This window comes from Pseudophryne corroboree, chromosome 9 (assembly GCF_028390025.1).
Source record: "Pseudophryne corroboree isolate aPseCor3 chromosome 9, aPseCor3.hap2, whole genome shotgun sequence".
In the NCBI taxonomy this organism is placed as follows: domain Eukaryota; kingdom Metazoa; phylum Chordata; class Amphibia; order Anura; family Myobatrachidae; genus Pseudophryne; species Pseudophryne corroboree.
The window spans coordinates 11,961,892-11,982,854 of record NC_086452.1 but is presented as its reverse complement, the minus strand read 5'-3'; the positions used below and the strand labels follow the sequence as shown (position 1 = coordinate 11,982,854).

The window sequence follows — 20,963 nt, the reverse complement described above, 5'->3', positions numbered from 1 at the left end:
TATAGCGTAACAATGATTCTGTAACACAACGGGGCTCATTCCTGCACTATGACAAATATATAAGTATTATAGCGTAACAATGATTCTGTAACACAACGGGGCTCATTCCTGCACTATGACAAATATATAAGTATTATAGTGTAACAATGGTTCTGTAACACAACGGGGCTCATTCCTGCACTATGACAAATATATAAGTATTATAGCGTAACAATGATTCTGTAACACAACGGGGCTCATTCCTGCACTATGACACATATATAAGTATTATAGCGTAACAATGTTTCTGTAACACAACGGGGGTCATTCCTGCACTATGACAAATATATAAGTATTATAGCGTAACAATGATTCTGTAACACAACGGGGCTCATTCCTGCACTATGACAAATATATAAGTATTATAGCGTTACAATGGTTCTGTAACACAACGGGGCTCATTCCTGCACTATGACACATATATAAGTATTATAGCGTAACAATGTTTCTGTAACATAACGGGGCTCATTCCTGCACTATAACAAATATATAAGTATTATAGCGTTACAATGGTTCTGTAACACAACGGGGCTCATTCCTGCACTATGACAAATATATAAGTATTATAGCGTAACAATGATTCTGTAACACAACGGGGCTCATTCCTGCACTATGACAAATATATAAGTATTATAGCGTAACAATGATTCTGTAACACAACGGGGCTCATTCCTGCACTATGACAAATATATAAGTATTATAGCATGACGGTGGTTCTGTAACACAACGGGGCTCATTCCTGCACTATGACAAATAGATAAGTATTATAGCGTAACAATGGTTCTGTAACACAACGGGGCTCATTCCTGCACTATGACAAATATATAAGTATTATAGCGTAACAATGATTCTGTAACACAACGGGGCTCATTCCTGCACTGTGACAAATATATAAGTATTATAGCGTAACAATGATTCTGTAACACAACGGGGCTCATTCCTGCACTATGACAAATAGATAAATATTGTAGCGTAACAATGGTTCTGTAACACAATGGGGCTCATTCCTGCACTATGACAAATATATAAGTATTATAGCGTAACAATTGTTCTGTAACACAATGGGGCTCATTCCTGCACTATGACAAATATATAAGTATTATAGCGTAACGATGGTTCTGTAACACAACGGGGCTCATTCCTGCACTATGACAAATATATAAGTATTATAGCGTAACAATGGTTCTGTAACACAACGGGGCTCATTCCTGCACTATGACAAATATATAAGTATTATAGCGTAACAATGGTTCTGTAACACAACGGGGCTCATTCCTGCACTATGACAAATATATAAGTATTATAGCGTAACGATGGTTCTGTAACACAACGGGGCTCATTCTTGCAGTATGACAAATATATAAGTATTATAGCGTAACGGTGGTTCTGTAACACAACGGGGCTCATTCCTGCACTATGACAAATATATAAGTATTATAGCGTAACAATGATTCTGTAACACAACGGGGCTCATTCCTGCACTATGACAAATATATAAGTATTATAGCGTAACGATGGTTCTGTAACACAACGGGGCTCATTCCTGCACTATGACAAATATATAAGTATTATAGCGTAACAATGGTTCTGTAACACAACGGGGCTCATTCCTGCACTATGACAAATATATAAGTATTATAGCGTAACAATGGTTCTGTAACACAACGGGGCTCATTCCTGCACTATGACAAATAGATTAGTATTATAGCGTAACAATGGTTCTGTAACACAACGGGGCTCATTCCTGTACTATGACAAATATATAAGTATTATAGCGTAACGATGGTTCTGTAACACAACGGGGCTCATTCCTGCACTATGACAAATATATAAGTATTATAGTGTAACGATGATTCTGTAACACAACGGGGCTCATTCCTGCACTATGACAAATATATAAGTATTATAGCGTAACAATGATTCTGTAACACAACGGGGCTCATTCCTGCACTATGACAAATATATAAGTATTATAGCGTAACGATGGTTCTGTAACACAACGGGGCTCATTCCTGCACTATGACAAATATATAAGTATTATAGCGTAACGATGGTTCTGTAACACAACGGGGCTCATTCCTGCACTATGACAAATATATAAGTATTATAGCGTAACGGTGATTCTGTAACACAACGGGGCTCATTCCTGCACTATGACAAATATATAAGTATTATAGCGTAACGGTGATTCTGTAACACAACGGGGCTCATTCCTGCACTATGACAAATATATAAGTATTATAGCGTAACAATGATTCTGTAACACAACGGGGCTCATTCCTGCACTATGACAAATATATAAGTATTATAGCGTAACGGTGATTCTGTAACACAACGGGGCTCATTCCTGCACTATGACAAATATATAAGTATTATAGCGTAACAATGATTCTGTAACACAACGGAGCTCATTCCTGCACTATGACAAATATATAAGTATTATAGCGTAACAATGATTCTGTAACACAACGGGGCTCATTCCTGCACTATGACAAATATATAAGTATTATAGCGTAACAATGGTTCTGTAACACAACGGGGCTCATTCCTGCACTATGACACATATATAAGTATTATAGCGTAACAATGTTTCTGTAACACAACGGGGCTCATTCCTGCACTATGACAAATATATAAGTATTATAGCGTAACAATGATTCTGTAACACAACGGGGCTCATTCCTGCACTATGACAAATATATAAGTATTATAGCGTAACAATGATTTTGTAACACAACGGGGCTCATTCCTGCACTATGACAAATATATAAGTATTATAGCGTAACAATGATTCTGTAACACAACGGGGCTCATTCCTGCACTATGACAAATATATAAGTATTATAGCGTAACAATAATTCTGTAACACAACGGGGCTCATTCCTGCACTATGACAAATATATAAGTATTATAGCGTAACAATGATTTTGTAACACAATGGGGCTCATTCCTGCACTATGACAAATATATAAGTATTATAGCGTAACAATGATTCTGTAACACAACGGGGCTCATTCCTGCACTATGACAAATATATAAGTATTATAGCGTAACAATGATTTTGTAACACAACGGGGCTCATTCCTGCACTATGACAAATATATAAGTATTATAGCGTAACAATAATTCTGTAACACAACGGGACTTATTCCTGCACTATGACAAATATATAAGTATTATAGCGTAACAATGATTTTGTAACACAATGGGGCTCATTCCTGCACTATGACAAATATATAAGTATTATAGCGTAACAATGGTTCTGTAACACAACGGGGCTCATTCCTGCACTATGACAAATATATAAGTATTATAGCGTAACAATGATTTTGTAACACAACGGGGCTCATTCCTGCACTATGACAAATATATAAGTATTATAGCGTAACAATGGTTCTGTAACACAACGGGGCTCATTCCTGCACTATGACAAATATATAAGTATTATAGCGGAACAATGGTTCTGTAACACAACGGGGCTCATTCCTGCACTATGACAAATATATAAGTATTATAGCGTAACAATGGTTCTGTAACACAACGGGGCTCATTCCTGCACTATGACAAATAGATATTATAGTGTAACAATGATTCTGTAACACAACAGGGCTCATTCCTGCACTATGACAAATATATAAGTATTATAGCGTAACAATGATTCTGTAACACAACGGGGCTCATTCCTGCATCATGACAAATAGATATTATAGTGTAACAATGATTCTGTAACACAACGGGGCTCATTCCTGCACTATGACAAATATATAAGTATTATAGCGTAACAATGATTCTGTAACACAATGGGGCTCATTCCTGCACTATGACAAATATATAAGTATTATAGCGTAACAATGATTCTGTAACACAACGGGGCTCATTCCTGCACTATGACAAATATATAAGTATTATAGCGTAACAATGTTTCTGTAACACAACGGGGCTCATTCCTGCACTATGACAAATATATAAATATTATAGCGTAACAATGATTCTGTAACACAACGGGGCTCATTCCTGCACTATGACAAATATATAAGTATTATAGCGTAACAATGATTCTGTAACACAACGGGGCTCATTCCTGCACTATGACAAATATATAAGTATTATAGCGTAACAATGATTCTGTAACACAACGGGGCTCATTCCTGCACTATGACACATATATAAGTATTATAGCGTAACGGTGGTTCTGTAACACAACGGGGGCCATTCCTGCACTATGACAAATATATAAGTATTATAGCATAACAATGATTCTGTAACACAACGGGGGTCATTCCTGCACTATGACAAATATATAAGTATTATAGCGTAACAATGTTTCTGTAACACAACGGGGCTCATTCCTGCACTATGACAAATATATAAGTATTATAGCGTAACAATGATTCTGTAACACAACGGGGCTCATTCCTGCACTATGACAAATATATAAGTATTATAGCGTAACAATGGTTCTGTAACACAACGGGGCTCATTCCTGCACTATGACAAATATATAAGTATTATAGCGTAACAATGATTCTGTAACACAACGGGGCTCATTCCTGCACTATGACAAATATATAAGTATTATAGCGTAACAATGGTTCTGTAACACAACGGGGCTCATTCCTGCACTATGACAAATATATAAGTATTATAGCGTAACAATGATTCTGTAACACAACGGGGCTCATTCCTGCACTATGACAAATATATAAGTATTATAGCGTAACAATGATTCTGTAACACAACGGGGCTCATTCCTGCACTATGACAAATATATAAGTATTATAGTGTAACAATGGTTCTGTAACACAACGGGGCTCATTCCTGCACTATGACAAATATATAAGTATTATAGCGTAACAATGATTCTGTAACACAACGGGGCTCATTCCTGCACTATGACACATATATAAGTATTATAGCGTAACAATGTTTCTGTAACACAACGGGGGTCATTCCTGCACTATGACAAATATATAAGTATTATAGCGTAACAATGATTCTGTAACACAACGGGGCTCATTCCTGCACTATGACAAATATATAAGTATTATAGCGTAACAATGATTCTGTAACACAACGGGGCTCATTCCTGCACTATGACAAATATATAAGTATTATAGCGTTACAATGGTTCTGTAACACAACGGGGCTCATTCCTGCACTATGACACATATATAAGTATTATAGCGTAACAATGTTTCTGTAACATAACGGGGCTCATTCCTGCACTATAACAAATATATATGTATTATAGCGTTACAATGGTTCTGTAACACAACGGGGCTCATTCCTGCACTATGACAAATATATAAGTATTATAGCGTAACAATGATTCTGTAACACAACGGGGCTCATTCCTGCACTATGACAAATATATAAGTATTATAGCGTAACAATGATTCTGTAACACAACGGGGCTCATTCCTGCACTATGACAAATATATAAGTATTATAGCATGACGGTGGTTCTGTAACACAACGGGGCTCATTCCTGCACTATGACAAATAGATAAGTATTATAGCGTAACAATGGTTCTGTAACACAACGGGGCTCATTCCTGCACTATGACAAATATATAAGTATTATAGCGTAACAATGATTCTGTAACACAACGGGGCTCATTCCTGCACTGTGACAAATATATAAGTATTATAGCGTAACAATGATTCTGTAACACAACGGGGCTCATTCCTGCACTATGACAAATAGATAAATATTGTAGCGTAACAATGGTTCTGTAACACAATGGGGCTCATTCCTGCACTATGACAAATATATAAGTATTATAGCGTAACAATGGTTCTGTAACACAATGGGGCTCATTCCTGCACTATGACAAATATATAAGTATTATAGCGTAACGATGGTTCTGTAACACAACGGGGCTCATTCCTGCACTATGACAAATATATAAGTATTATAGCGTAACAATGGTTCTGTAACACAACGGGGCTCATTCCTGCACTATGACAAATATATAAGTATTATAGCGTAACAATGGTTCTGTAACACAACGGGGCTCATTCCTGCACTATGACAAATATATAAGTATTATAGCGTAACGATGGTTCTGTAACACAACGGGGCTCATTCTTGCAGTATGACAAATATATAAGTATTATAGCGTAACGGTGGTTCTGTAACACAACGGGGCTCATTCCTGCACTATGACAAATATATAAGTATTATAGCGTAACAATGATTCTGTAACACAACGGGGCTCATTCCTGCACTATGACAAATATATAAGTATTATAGCGTAACGATGGTTCTGTAACACAACGGGGCTCATTCCTGCACTATGACAAATATATAAGTATTATAGCGTAACAATGGTTCTGTAACACAACGGGGCTCATTCCTGCACTATGACAAATATATAAGTATTATAGCGTAACAATGGTTCTGTAACACAACGGGGCTCATTCCTGCACTATGACAAATATATAAGTATTATAGCGTAACAATGATTCTGTAACACAACGGGGCTCATTCCTGCACTATGACAAATATATAAGTATTATAGCGTAACAATGATTCTGTAACACAACGGGGCTCATTCCTGCACTGTGACAAATATATAAGTATTATAGCGTAACAATGATTCTGTAACACAACGGGGCTCATTCCTGCACTATGACAAATAGATAAATATTGTAGCGTAACAATGGTTCTGTAACACAATGGGGCTCATTCCTGCACTATGACAAATATATAAGTATTATAGCGTAACAATGGTTCTGTAACACAATGGGGCTCATTCCTGCACTATGACAAATATATAAGTATTATAGCGTAACGATGGTTCTGTAACACAACGGGGCTCATTCCTGCACTATGACAAATATATAAGTATTATAGCGTAACGGTGATTCTGTAACACAACGGGGCTCATTCCTGCACTATGACAAATATATAAGTATTATAGCGTAACGGTGATTCTGTAACACAACGGGGCTCATTCCTGCACTATGACAAATATATAAGTATTATAGCGTAACAATGATTCTGTAACACAACGGGGCTCATTCCTGCACTATGACAAATATATAAGTATTATAGCGTAACGGTGATTCTGTAACACAACGGGGCTCATTCCTGCACTATGACAAATATATAAGTATTATAGCGTAACAATGATTCTGTAACACAACGGAGCTCATTCCTGCACTATGACAAATATATAAGTATTATAGCGTAACAATGATTCTGTAACACAACGGGGCTCATTCCTGCACTATGACAAATATATAAGTATTATAGCGTAACAATGGTTCTGTAACACAACGGGGCTCATTCCTGCACTATGACACATATATAAGTATTATAGCGTAACAATGTTTCTGTAACACAACGGGGCTCATTCCTGCACTATGACAAATATATAAGTATTATAGCGTAACAATGATTCTGTAACACAACGGGGCTCATTCCTGCACTATGACAAATATATAAGTATTATAGCGTAACAATGATTTTGTAACACAACGGGGCTCATTCCTGCACTATGACAAATATATAAGTATTATAGCGTAACAATGATTCTGTAACACAACGGGGCTCATTCCTGCACTATGACAAATATATAAGTATTATAGCGTAACAATAATTCTGTAACACAACGGGGCTCATTCCTGCACTATGACAAATATATAAGTATTATAGCGTAACAATGATTTTGTAACACAATGGGGCTCATTCCTGCACTATGACAAATATATAAGTATTATAGCGTAACAATGATTCTGTAACACAACGGGGCTCATTCCTGCACTATGACAAATATATAAGTATTATAGCGTAACAATGATTTTGTAACACAACGGGGCTCATTCCTGCACTATGACAAATATATAAGTATTATAGCGTAACAATAATTCTGTAACACAACGGGACTTATTCCTGCACTATGACAAATATATAAGTATTATAGCGTAACAATGATTTTGTAACACAATGGGGCTCATTCCTGCACTATGACAAATATATAAGTATTATAGCGTAACAATGGTTCTGTAACACAACGGGGCTCATTCCTGCACTATGACAAATATATAAGTATTATAGCGTAACAATGATTTTGTAACACAACGGGGCTCATTCCTGCACTATGACAAATATATAAGTATTATAGCGTAACAATGGTTCTGTAACACAACGGGGCTCATTCCTGCACTATGACAAATATATAAGTATTATAGCGTAACAATGGTTCTGTAACACAACGGGGCTCATTCCTGCACTATGACAAATATATAAGTATTATAGCGTAACAATGGTTCTGTAACACAACGGGGCTCATTCCTGCACTATGACAAATAGATATTATAGTGTAACAATGATTCTGTAACACAACAGGGCTCATTCCTGCACTATGACAAATATATAAGTATTATAGCGTAACAATGATTCTGTAACACAACGGGGCTCATTCCTGCATCATGACAAATAGATATTATAGTGTAACAATGATTCTGTAACACAACGGGGCTCATTCCTGCACTATGACAAATATATAAGTATTATAGCGTAACAATGATTCTGTAACACAATGGGGCTCATTCCTGCACTATGACAAATATATAAGTATTATAGCGTAACAATGATTCTGTAACACAACGGGGCTCATTCCTGCACTATGACAAATATATAAGTATTATAGCGTAACAATGGTTCTGTAACACAACGGGGCTCATTCCTGCACTATGACAAATATATATTATAGTGTAACAATGGTTCTGTAACACAACGGGGCTCATTCCTGCACTATGACAAATATATAAGTATTATAGCGTAATGATGGTTCTGTAACACAACGGGGCTCATTCCTGCACTGTGACATATATATAAGTACTATAGTGTAACGATGATCCTGTAACACAACGGGGCTCATTCCTGCACTATGACAAATATATAAGTATTATAGCGTAACAATGATTCTGTAACACAACGGGGCTCATTCCTGCACTATGACAAATATATAAGTATTATAGCGTAACAATGATTCTGTAACACAACGGGGCTCATTCCTGCACTATGACAAATATATAAGTATTATAGCGTAACAATGGTTCTGTAACACAACGGGGCTCATTCCTGCACTGTGACAAATATATAAGTATTATAGCGTAACAATGATTCTGTAACACAACGGGGCTCATTCCTGCACTATGACAAATAGATAAATATTGTAGCGTAACAATGGTTCTGTAACACAATGGGGCTCATTCCTGCACTATGACAAATATATAAGTATTATAGCGTAACAATGGTTCTGTAACACAATGGGGCTCATTCCTGCACTATGACAAATATATAAGTATTATAGCGTAACGATGGTTCTGTAACACAACGGGGCTCATTCCTGCACTATGACAAATATATAAGTATTATAGCGTAACAATGGTTCTGTAACACAACGGGGCTCATTCCTGCACTATGACAAATATATAAGTATTATAGCGTAACAATGGTTCTGTAACACAACGGGGCTCATTCCTGCACTATGACAAATATATAAGTATTATAGCGTAACGATGGTTCTGTAACACAACGGGGCTCATTCTTGCAGTATGACAAATATATAAGTATTATAGCGTAACGGTGGTTCTGTAACACAACGGGGCTCATTCCTGCACTATGACAAATATATAAGTATTATAGCGTAACAATGATTCTGTAACACAACGGGGCTCATTCCTGCACTATGACAAATATATAAGTATTATAGCGTAACGATGGTTCTGTAACACAACGGGGCTCATTCCTGCACTATGACAAATATATAAGTATTATAGCGTAACAATGGTTCTGTAACACAACGGGGCTCATTCCTGCACTATGACAAATATATAAGTATTATAGCGTAACAATGGTTCTGTAACACAACGGGGCTCATTCCTGCACTATGACAAATAGATTAGTATTATAGCGTAACAATGGTTCTGTAACACAACGGGGCTCATTCCTGTACTATGACAAATATATAAGTATTATAGCGTAACGATGGTTCTGTAACACAACGGGGCTCATTCCTGCACTATGACAAATATATAAGTATTATAGTGTAACGATGATTCTGTAACACAACGGGGCTCATTCCTGCACTATGACAAATATATAAGTATTATAGCGTAACAATGATTCTGTAACACAACGGGGCTCATTCCTGCACTATGACAAATATATAAGTATTATAGCGTAACGATGGTTCTGTAACACAACGGGGCTCATTCCTGCACTATGACAAATATATAAGTATTATAGCGTAACGGTGATTCTGTAACACAACGGGGCTCATTCCTGCACTATGACAAATATATAAGTATTATAGCGTAACGGTGATTCTGTAACACAACGGGGCTCATTCCTGCACTATGACAAATATATAAGTATTATAGCGTAACAATGATTCTGTAACACAACGGGGCTCATTCCTGCACTATGACAAATATATAAGTATTATAGCGTAACGGTGATTCTGTAACACAACGGGGCTCATTCCTGCACTATGACAAATATATAAGTATTATAGCGTAACAATGATTCTGTAACACAACGGAGCTCATTCCTGCACTATGACAAATATATAAGTATTATAGCGTAACAATGATTCTGTAACACAACGGGGCTCATTCCTGCACTATGACAAATATATAAGTATTATAGCGTAACAATGGTTCTGTAACACAACGGGGCTCATTCCTGCACTATGACACATATATAAGTATTATAGCGTAACAATGTTTCTGTAACACAACGGGGCTCATTCCTGCACTATGACAAATATATAAGTATTATAGCGTAACAATGATTCTGTAACACAACGGGGCTCATTCCTGCACTATGACAAATATATAAGTATTATAGCGTAACAATGATTTTGTAACACAACGGGGCTCATTCCTGCACTATGACAAATATATAAGTATTATAGCGTAACAATGATTCTGTAACACAACGGGGCTCATTCCTGCACTATGACAAATATATAAGTATTATAGCGTAACAATAATTCTGTAACACAACGGGGCTCATTCCTGCACTATGACAAATATATAAGTATTATAGCGTAACAATGATTTTGTAACACAATGGGGCTCATTCCTGCACTATGACAAATATATAAGTATTATAGCGTAACAATGATTCTGTAACACAACGGGGCTCATTCCTGCACTATGACAAATATATAAGTATTATAGCGTAACAATGATTTTGTAACACAACGGGGCTCATTCCTGCACTATGACAAATATATAAGTATTATAGCGTAACAATAATTCTGTAACACAACGGGACTTATTCCTGCACTATGACAAATATATAAGTATTATAGCGTAACAATGATTTTGTAACACAATGGGGCTCATTCCTGCACTATGACAAATATATAAGTATTATAGCGTAACAATGGTTCTGTAACACAACGGGGCTCATTCCTGCACTATGACAAATATATAAGTATTATAGCGTAACAATGATTTTGTAACACAACGGGGCTCATTCCTGCACTATGACAAATATATAAGTATTATAGCGTAACAATGGTTCTGTAACACAACGGGGCTCATTCCTGCACTATGACAAATATATAAGTATTATAGCGTAACAATGGTTCTGTAACACAACGGGGCTCATTCCTGCACTATGACAAATATATAAGTATTATAGCGTAACAATGGCTCTGTAACACAACGGGGCTCATTCCTGCACTATGACAAATAGATATTATAGTGTAACAATGATTCTGTAACACAACAGGGCTCATTCCTGCACTATGACAAATATATAAGTATTATAGCGTAACAATGATTCTGTAACACAACGGGGCTCATTCCTGCATCATGACAAATAGATATTATAGTGTAACAATGATTCTGTAACACAACGGGGCTCATTCCTGCACTATGACAAATATATAAGTATTATAGCGTAACAATGATTCTGTAACACAATGGGGCTCATTCCTGCACTATGACAAATATATAAGTATTATAGCGTAACAATGATTCTGTAACACAACGGGGCTCATTCCTGCACTATGACAAATATATAAGTATTATAGCGTAACAATGGTTCTGTAACACAACGGGGCTCATTCCTGCACTATGACAAATATATATTATAGTGTAACAATGGTTCTGTAACACAACGGGGCTCATTCCTGCACTATGACAAATATATAAGTATTATAGCGTAATGATGGTTCTGTAACACAACGGGGCTCATTCCTGCACTGTGACATATATATAAGTACTATAGTGTAACGATGATCCTGTAACACAACGGGGCTCATTCCTGCACTATGACAAATATATAAGTATTATAGCGTAACAATGATTCTGTAACACAACGGGGCTCATTCCTGCACTATGACAAATATATAAGTATTATAGCGTAACAATGATTCTGTAACACAACGGGGCTCATTCCTGCACTATGACAAATATATAAGTATTATAGCGTAACAATGGTTCTGTAACACAACGGGGCTCATTCCTGCACTATGACAAATATATATTATAGTGTAACAATGGTTCTGTAACACAACGGGGCTCATTCCTGCACTATGACAAATATCTAAGTATTATAGCGTAACAATGATTCTGTAACACAACGGGGCTCATTCCTGCACTATGACAAATATATAAGTATTATAGCGTAACGATGGTTCTGTAACACAACAGGGCTCATTCCTGCACTATGACAAATATATAAGTATTATAGCGTAACGATGGTTCTGTAACACAACGGGGCTCATTCCTGCACTATGACAAATATATAAGTATTATAGCGTAACAATGATTCTGTAACACAACGGGGCTCATTCCTGCACTGTGACAAATATATAAGTATTATAGCGTAACGATGGTTCTGTAACACAACGGGGCTCATTCCTGCACTATGACAAATATATAAGTATTATAGCGTAACGATGGTTCTGTAACACAACGGGGCTCATTCCTGCACTGTGACAAATATATAAGTATTATAGCGTAACAATGATTCTGTAACACAACGGGGCTCATTCTTGCAGTATGACAAATATATAAGTATTATAGCGTAACAATGATTCTGTAACACAACGGGGCTCATTCCTGCACTATGACAAATAGATATTATAGTGTAACAATGATTCTGTAACACAACAGGGCTCATTCCTGCACTATGACACATATATAAGTATTATAGCGTAACGATGGTTCTGTAACACAACGGGGCTCATTCCTGCACTATGACAAATATATAAGTATTATAGCGTAACAATGATTCTGTAACACAACGGTGCTCATTCCTGCACTATGACAAATATCTAAGTATTATAGCGTAACAATGATTCTGTAACACAACGGGGCTCATTCCTGCACCATGACTAATAGATATTATAGTGTAACAATGATTCTGTAACACAACGGGGCTCATTCCTGCACTATGACAAATATATAAGTATTATAGCGTAACAATGATTCTGTAACACAATGGGGCTCATTCCTGCACTATGACAAATATATAAGTATTATAGCGTAACAATGATTTTGTAACACAACGGGGCTCATTCCTGCACTATGACAAATATATAAGTATTATAGCGTAACAATGATTTTGTAACACAACGGGGCTCATTCCTGCACTATGACAAATATATAAGTATTATAGCGTAACAATGGTTCTGTAACACAACAGGGCTCATTCCTGCACTATGACACATATATAAGTATTATAGCGTAACAATGGTTCTGTAACACAACGGGGCTCATTCCTGCACTATGACAAATATATAAGTATTATAGCGTAATGATGGTTCTGTAACACAACGGGGCTCATTCCTGCACTATGACAAATATATAAGTATTATAGCGTAACAATGGTTCTGTAACACAACGGGGCTCATTCCTGCACTATGACAAATATATAAGTATTATAGCGTAACAATGATTCTGTAACACAACGGGGCTCATTCCTGCACTATGACAAATATATAAGTATTATAGCGTAACAATGGTTCTGTAACACAACGGACCTCATTCCTGCACTATGACAAATATATAAGTATTATAGCGTAACAATGATTCTGTAATACAATGAGGCTCATTCCTGCACTATGACAAATATATAAGTATTATAGCGTAACGATGGTTCTGTAACACAACGGGGCTCATTCCTGCACTATGACAAATATATAAGTATTATAGCGTAACGATGGTTCTGTAACACAACGGGGCTCATTCCTGCACTATGACAAATATATAAGTATTATAGCGTAACAATGATAGTGTAATACAACAGGGCTCATTCCTGCACTATGACAAATATATAAGTATTATAGCGTAACAATGATTTTGTAACACAACGGGGCTCATTCCTGCACTATGACAAATATATAAGTATTATAGCGTAACAATGATTTTGTAACACAACGGGGCTCATTCCTGCACTATGACAAATATATAAGTATTATAGCGTAACAATGATTTTGTAACACAACGGGGCTCATTCCTGCACTATGACAAATATATAAGTATTATAGCGTAACAATGATTCTGTAACACAATGGGGCTCATTCCTGCACTATGACAAAAATATAAGTATTATAGCGTAACAATGATAATGTAATACAACGGGGCTCAATCCTGCACTATGACAAATATAATAAGAATTTACTTACCGATAATTCTATTTCTCATAGTCCGTAGTGGATGCTGGGGACTCCGTAAGGACCATGGGGAATAGCGGCTCCGCAGGAGACTGGGCACATCTAAAGAAAGCTTTAGGACTAACTGGTGTGCACTGGCTCCTCCCCCTATGACCCTCCTCCAAGCCTCAGTTAGGATACTGTGCCCGGACGAGCGTACACAATAAGGAAGGATTTTGAATCCCGGGTAAGACTCATACCAGCCACACCAATCACACCGTATAACTTGTGATCTGAACCCAGTTAACAGTATGATAACAGAGGAGCCTCTGAAAAGATGGCTCCCAACAATAATAACCCGATTTTTGTAACAATAACTATGTACAAGTATTGCAGGCAATCCGCACTTGGGATGGGCGCCCAGCATCCACTACGGACTATGAGAAATAGAATTATCGGTAAGTAAATTCTTATTTTCTCTAACGTCCTAAGCGGATGCTGGGGACTCCGTAAGGACCATGGGGATTATACCAAAGCTCCCAAACGGGCGGGAGAGTGCGGATGACTCTGCAGCACCGAATGAGAGAACTCCAGGTCCTCCTCAGCCAGGGTATCAAATTTGTAGAATTTAGCAAACGTGTTTGCCCCTGACCAAGTAGCTGCTCGGCAAAGTTGTAAAGCCGAGACCCCTCGGGCAGCCGCCCAAGATGAGCCCACTTTCCTTGTGGAACGGGCTTTTACAGATTTTAGCTGTGGCAGGCCTGTCACAGAATGTGCAAGCTGAATTGTACTACAAATCCAACGAGCAATAGTCTGCTTAGAAGCAGGAGCACCCAGCTTGTTGGGTGCATACAGGATAAACAGCGAGACAGATTTCCTGACTTCAGCCGTCCTGGAAATATTTTCAGGGCCCTGACAACATCCAGCAACTTGGATTCCTCCAAGTCCCTAGTAGCCGCAGGCACCACAATAGGTTGGTTCAGGTGAAAACGCTGGAACCACCTTAGGGAGAAACTGAGGACGAGTCCTCAATTCCGCCCTGTCCGAATGGAAAATCAGATAAGGGCTTTTACAGGATAAAGCCGCCAATTCTGACACGCGCCTGGCCCAGGCCAGGGCCAACAGCATGACCACTTTCCATGTGAGATATTTTAACTCCACAGATTTAAGTGGTTCAAACCAATGTGACTTTTGGAACCCAAACTACATTGAGATCCCAAATTGCCACTGGAGGCACAAAAGGAGGCTGTATATGCAGTACCCCTTTTACAAACGTCTAAACTTCAGGGACTGAAGCTAGTTCTTTTTTGGAAGAAAATTGACAGTGCCGAAATCTGAACCTTAATGGAACCCAATTTCAGGCCCATAGACACTCCTGTTTGCAGGAAATGTAGGAATCGACCCAGTTGAATTTCCTCCGTCGGGCCTTACTGGCCTCGCACTACGCAACATATTTTCGCCAATTGCGGTGATAATGTTTTTGCAGTTACATCCTTCCTGGCTTTAGATCAGGATATGGATGACTTCATCCGGAATGCCTTTTTTCCTTCAGGATCCGGTGTTCAACCGGCATGCCGTCAAACGCAGCCGCGGTAAGTCTTGGAACAGACAGGGTCCTTGCTGGAGCAGGTCCCTTCTTAGAGGTAGAGGCCACGGATCCTCCGTGAGCATCTCTTGAAGTTCCGGTTACCAAGTCCTTCTTGGCCAATCCGGAGCCACGAATATAGTGCTTTCTCCTCTCCATCTTATCAATTTCAGTACCTTGGGTATGAGAGGCAGAGGAGGGAACACATACACTGACTGGTACACCCACGGTGTTACCAGAGCGTCTACAACTATTGCCTGAGGGTCTCTTGACCTGGCGCAATACCTGTCGAGTTTTTTAATCATGTGGACGACTTCTGGGTGAAGTCCCCACTCTCCCGGGTGGAGGTCGTGCTGAGGAAGTCTGCTTCCCAGTTGTCCACTCCCGGAATGAATACTGTTGACAGTGCTATCACATGATTTTCCGCCCAGCGAAGAATCCCTGCAGCTTCTGCCATTGCCCTCCTGCTTCTTGTGCCACCCTGTCTGTTTACGTGGGTGACTGCCATGATGTTGTCCGACTGGATCAACACCGGCTGACCTTGAAGCAGAGGTCTTGCTAAGCTTAGAGCATTGTAAATGGCCCTTAGCTTCAGGATATTTATGTGAAGTGATGTATCCAGGCTTGACCCTAAGCCCTGGATATTCCTTCCCTGTGTGACTGCTCCCCAGCCTCGCAGGCTGGCATCCGTGGTCACCAGGACCCAGTCCTGAATGCCGAATCTGCGGCCCTCTAGAAGATGAGCACTCTGCAACCACCACAGGATGGATACCCTTGTCCTTGGTGACAGGGTTATCCGCTGATGCATCTGAAAATGCGACCCGGACCATTTGTCCAGTAGGTTCCACTGGAAAGTTCTTGCGTGGAATCTAACGAATGGGATTGCTTCGTAGGAAGCCACCATTTTTACCCAGAACCCTTGTGCATTGATGCACTGAGACTTGGTTCGGTTTTAGGAGGTTCCTGACTAGCTCGGATAACTCCCTGGCTTTCTCTTCCGGGAGAAACACCTTTTTTCTGGACTGTGTCCAGGAACATCCCTAGGAAACAGAAGACAAGTCGTCGGAACCAGCTGCGATTTTGGAATATTGAGAATCCAATCGTGCTGCCGCAACACTACCTGAGATAGTGCTACACCGACTTCCAACTGTTCCCTGGATCTTACCCTTATCAGGGAATCGTCCAAGTAAGGGATAACTAAAATTCCCTTCCTTCGAAGGGATATCATTTCGGCCATTACCTTGGTAAAGACCCGGGGTGCCGTGGACCATCCCTACGGCAGCGTCTGAACTGATAGTTACAGTTCTGTACCATAACCTGAGGTACCCTTGGTGAGAAGGGTAAATTTTGACATGAAGGTAAGCATCCTTGATGTCCCGAGACATCATGTAGTCCCCTTCTTCCAGGTTCGCAATCACTGCTCTGAGTGACTCAATCTTGAATTTGAACCTCTGTATGTAAGTGTTCAAAGATTTTAGATTTTAGATTTAGATTTAGAATCGGTCTCACCGAGCCGTCTGGCTTCGGTACCACAATAGTGTGGAATAATACCCCGTTCCCTGTTGCAGGAGGGGTACCTTGATTATCACCTGCTGGGAATACAGCTTGTGAATGGCTTCCAAAACTGCCTCCCTGTCAGAGGGAGACGTCGGTAAAGCCGACTTTTGGAAACGGCGAGGGGGAGACGTCTCGAATTCCAATATGTACCCTTGAGATATTACCTGAAGGATCCAGGGGTCTACTTGCGAGTGAGCCCACTGCGCACTGAAATTCATTGAGAACGGGCCCCCACCGTGCCTGAGCTTGTAAGGCCCTAGCGTCATACTGAGGGCTTGGCAGAGGCGGGAAAGGGTTTCTGTTCCTGGGAACTGGCTAATCTCTTCAGCCTTTTTCCTCTCCCTCTGTCACGAGCAGAAAAGAGGAACCTTTTGTCCGCTTGCCAACAAAGGACTGCGCCTGATAATACGGCGTCTTATTTTGAGAGGCGACCTGGGGTACAAACGTGGATTTCCCAGTTGTTGCCGTGGCCACCAGGTCTAAAAGACCGACCCCAAATGTCCCTTTTCAAAGGCAATACTTCCAAATGCCGTTTGGAATCCGCATCACCTGACCATTTTACTGGTAGAATTGGACAACGCACTTATACTTGATGCCAGTCGGCAAATATTCCGCTGTGCATCACGCATATATAGAAATGCATCTTTTAAATGCTCTATAGGCAATAATATACTATCCTTATCTAGGATATCAATATTTCCAGTCAGGGAATCCGACCATGCCAACCCAGCACTGCACCTCCAGGCTGAGGCGATTGCTGGTCGCAGTATAACACCAGTATGTGTGTGAATACATTTTTGGATACCCTCCTGCTTTCTATCAGCAGGATCCTTAAGGGCGGCCATCTCATGAGAGGGTAGAGCCCTTGTTCTTACAAGCGTGTGAGCGCCTTATCCCCCCTAGGGGGTGTTTCCCAACGCACCCTAACCTCTGGCGGGAAAGGGTATACACCAATACTTTTTAAGAAATTTTTATCGGGGGGAAACCCACGCATCATCACACACCTCATTTTATTTCTCAGATTTAGGAAAACTACAGGTAGTTTTTCCCTCACCGAACATAATACCCCTTTTTGGTGGTACTCGTATTATCAGAAATGTATAAAACATTTTCCATTGTCTCAATCATGTAACGTGTGGCCCTACTGGAAATCACGGTTGTCTCTTCACCGTCGACACAGGAGTCAGTATCCGTGTCGGCGTCTGTATCTGCCATCTGAGGTAACGGGCGCTTTAGAGCCCCTGACGGCCTATGAGACGTCTGGACAGGCACAAGCTGAGTAGCCGGCTGTCTCATGTCAACCACTGGTTTTTTTTTTTTTGGTTTTTTTTTTATACAGAGCTGACACTGTCACGTAATTTTCAACAGTACATCCACTCAGGTGTCGACCCCCTAGGTGGTGACATCACTGTTACAGACACTCTGCTCCGTCTCCACATCATTTTTCTCCTCATACATGTCGACACAAACGTACCGACACACAGCACACACACAGGGAATGCTCTGATAGAGGACAGGACCCCACTAGCCCTTTGGGGAGACAGAGGGAGAGTATGCCAGCACACACCAGAGCGCTATATATATATATAGGGATAACCTTATATAAGTGTTTTTCCCCTTATAGCTGCTGTATGTTTTAATACTGCGCCGAATTAGTGCCCCCCTCTCTTTTTTTAACCCTTTCTGTAGTGTAGTGACTGCAGGGAAGAGCCAGGGAGCTTCCCTCCAACTGAGCTGTGAGGGAAAATGGCGCCAGTGTGCTGAGGAGATAGGCTCCGCCCCCTTTTCGGCGGCCTTATCTCCCGTTTTTCTGTATATTCTGGCAGGGGTTAAATGCATCCATATAGCCCAGGAGCTATATGTGATGTATTTTTTTGCCATGTAAGGTATTTTTATCATGTTTTATTGCGTCTCAGGGCGCCCCCCCCAGCGCCCTGCACCCTCAGTGACCGGAGTATGAAGTGTGCTGAGAGCAATGGCGCACAGCTGCAGTGCTGTGCGCTACCTTATTGAAGACAGGAACGTCTTCTGCCGCCGATTTTTCCGGACCTCTTCGCTCTTCTGGCTCTGTAAGGGGGCCGGCGGCGCGGCTCCGGGACCCATCCAGGCTGGGCCTGTGATCGTCCCTCTGGAGCTAATGTCCAGTAGCCAAGAAGCCCAATCCACTCTGCACGCAGGTGAGTTCGCTTCTTCTCCCCTTAGTCCCTCGATGCAGTGAGCCTGTTGCCAGCAGGTCTCACTGAAAATAACAAACCTAAACTAAAACTTTCACTAAGAAGCTCAGGAGAGCCCCTAGTGTGCACCCTTCTCGTCGGGCACAGAAATCTAACTGAGGCTTGGAGGAGGGTCATAGGGGGAGGAGCCAGTGCACACCAGTTAGTCCTAAAGCTTTCTTTAGATGTGCCCAGTCTCCTGCGGAGCCGCTATTCCCCATGGTCCTTACGGAGTCCCCAGCATCCACTTAGGACGTTAGAGAAATAAGTATTATAGCGTAACAATGATTCTGTAACACAACGGGGCTCATTCCTGCACTATGACAAATATATAAGTATTATAGCGTAACAATGATTCTGTAACACAACGGGGCTCATTCCTGCACTATGACAAATATATAAGTATTATAGCATAACGATGGTTCTGTAACACAACGGGGCTCATTCCTGCACTATGACAAATAGATAAATATTGTAGCATAACGATGGTTCTGTAACATAGCGGAGATCATTGTGAGGATTTGCGTATATCTGCGTCCATATTTTCGGACTCTGCATTTTTAGTGGGCGTACACCCCATGATCTCTGCCCAACTTGCTGAATTTATCTCTGTCTGCACAAAGCCAACAGGTCACACTCATAACATGACATAGAGAAAAAAGAGGAAACAGAACTCGCGGGATTGCGTGAAGCGGACACGGAGTAACGTAACACAGGTGTTAGCAGCGCAGAACGCCGGACGTCTGGCCTACAAATAAATATTTGGGAAGATGAGCTCACTGGCGGGTTCTACGCCAAGAAAGCGTGAGAGCAGAATGTGTTCTCTACCCACGCCACAAGGGAGAGAAAAGCCTTAATTATATTTAGAAGAAAATAAATATAAATATGTCAGGGATGCGGAGGACTAGCATTGACAGACGCCCTATTTCCAGACTT

General features: G+C 40.1%; 1 protein-coding gene across 3 annotated transcripts in view; it reads right to left on the bottom strand.

Moving 5' to 3' along the window:
- TTLL7 (tubulin tyrosine ligase like 7) overlaps positions 1 to 20,963 on the bottom strand; it is a 434,278-nt gene that overhangs the window by 176,749 nt on the left and 236,566 nt on the right. The window lies entirely within an intron of this gene.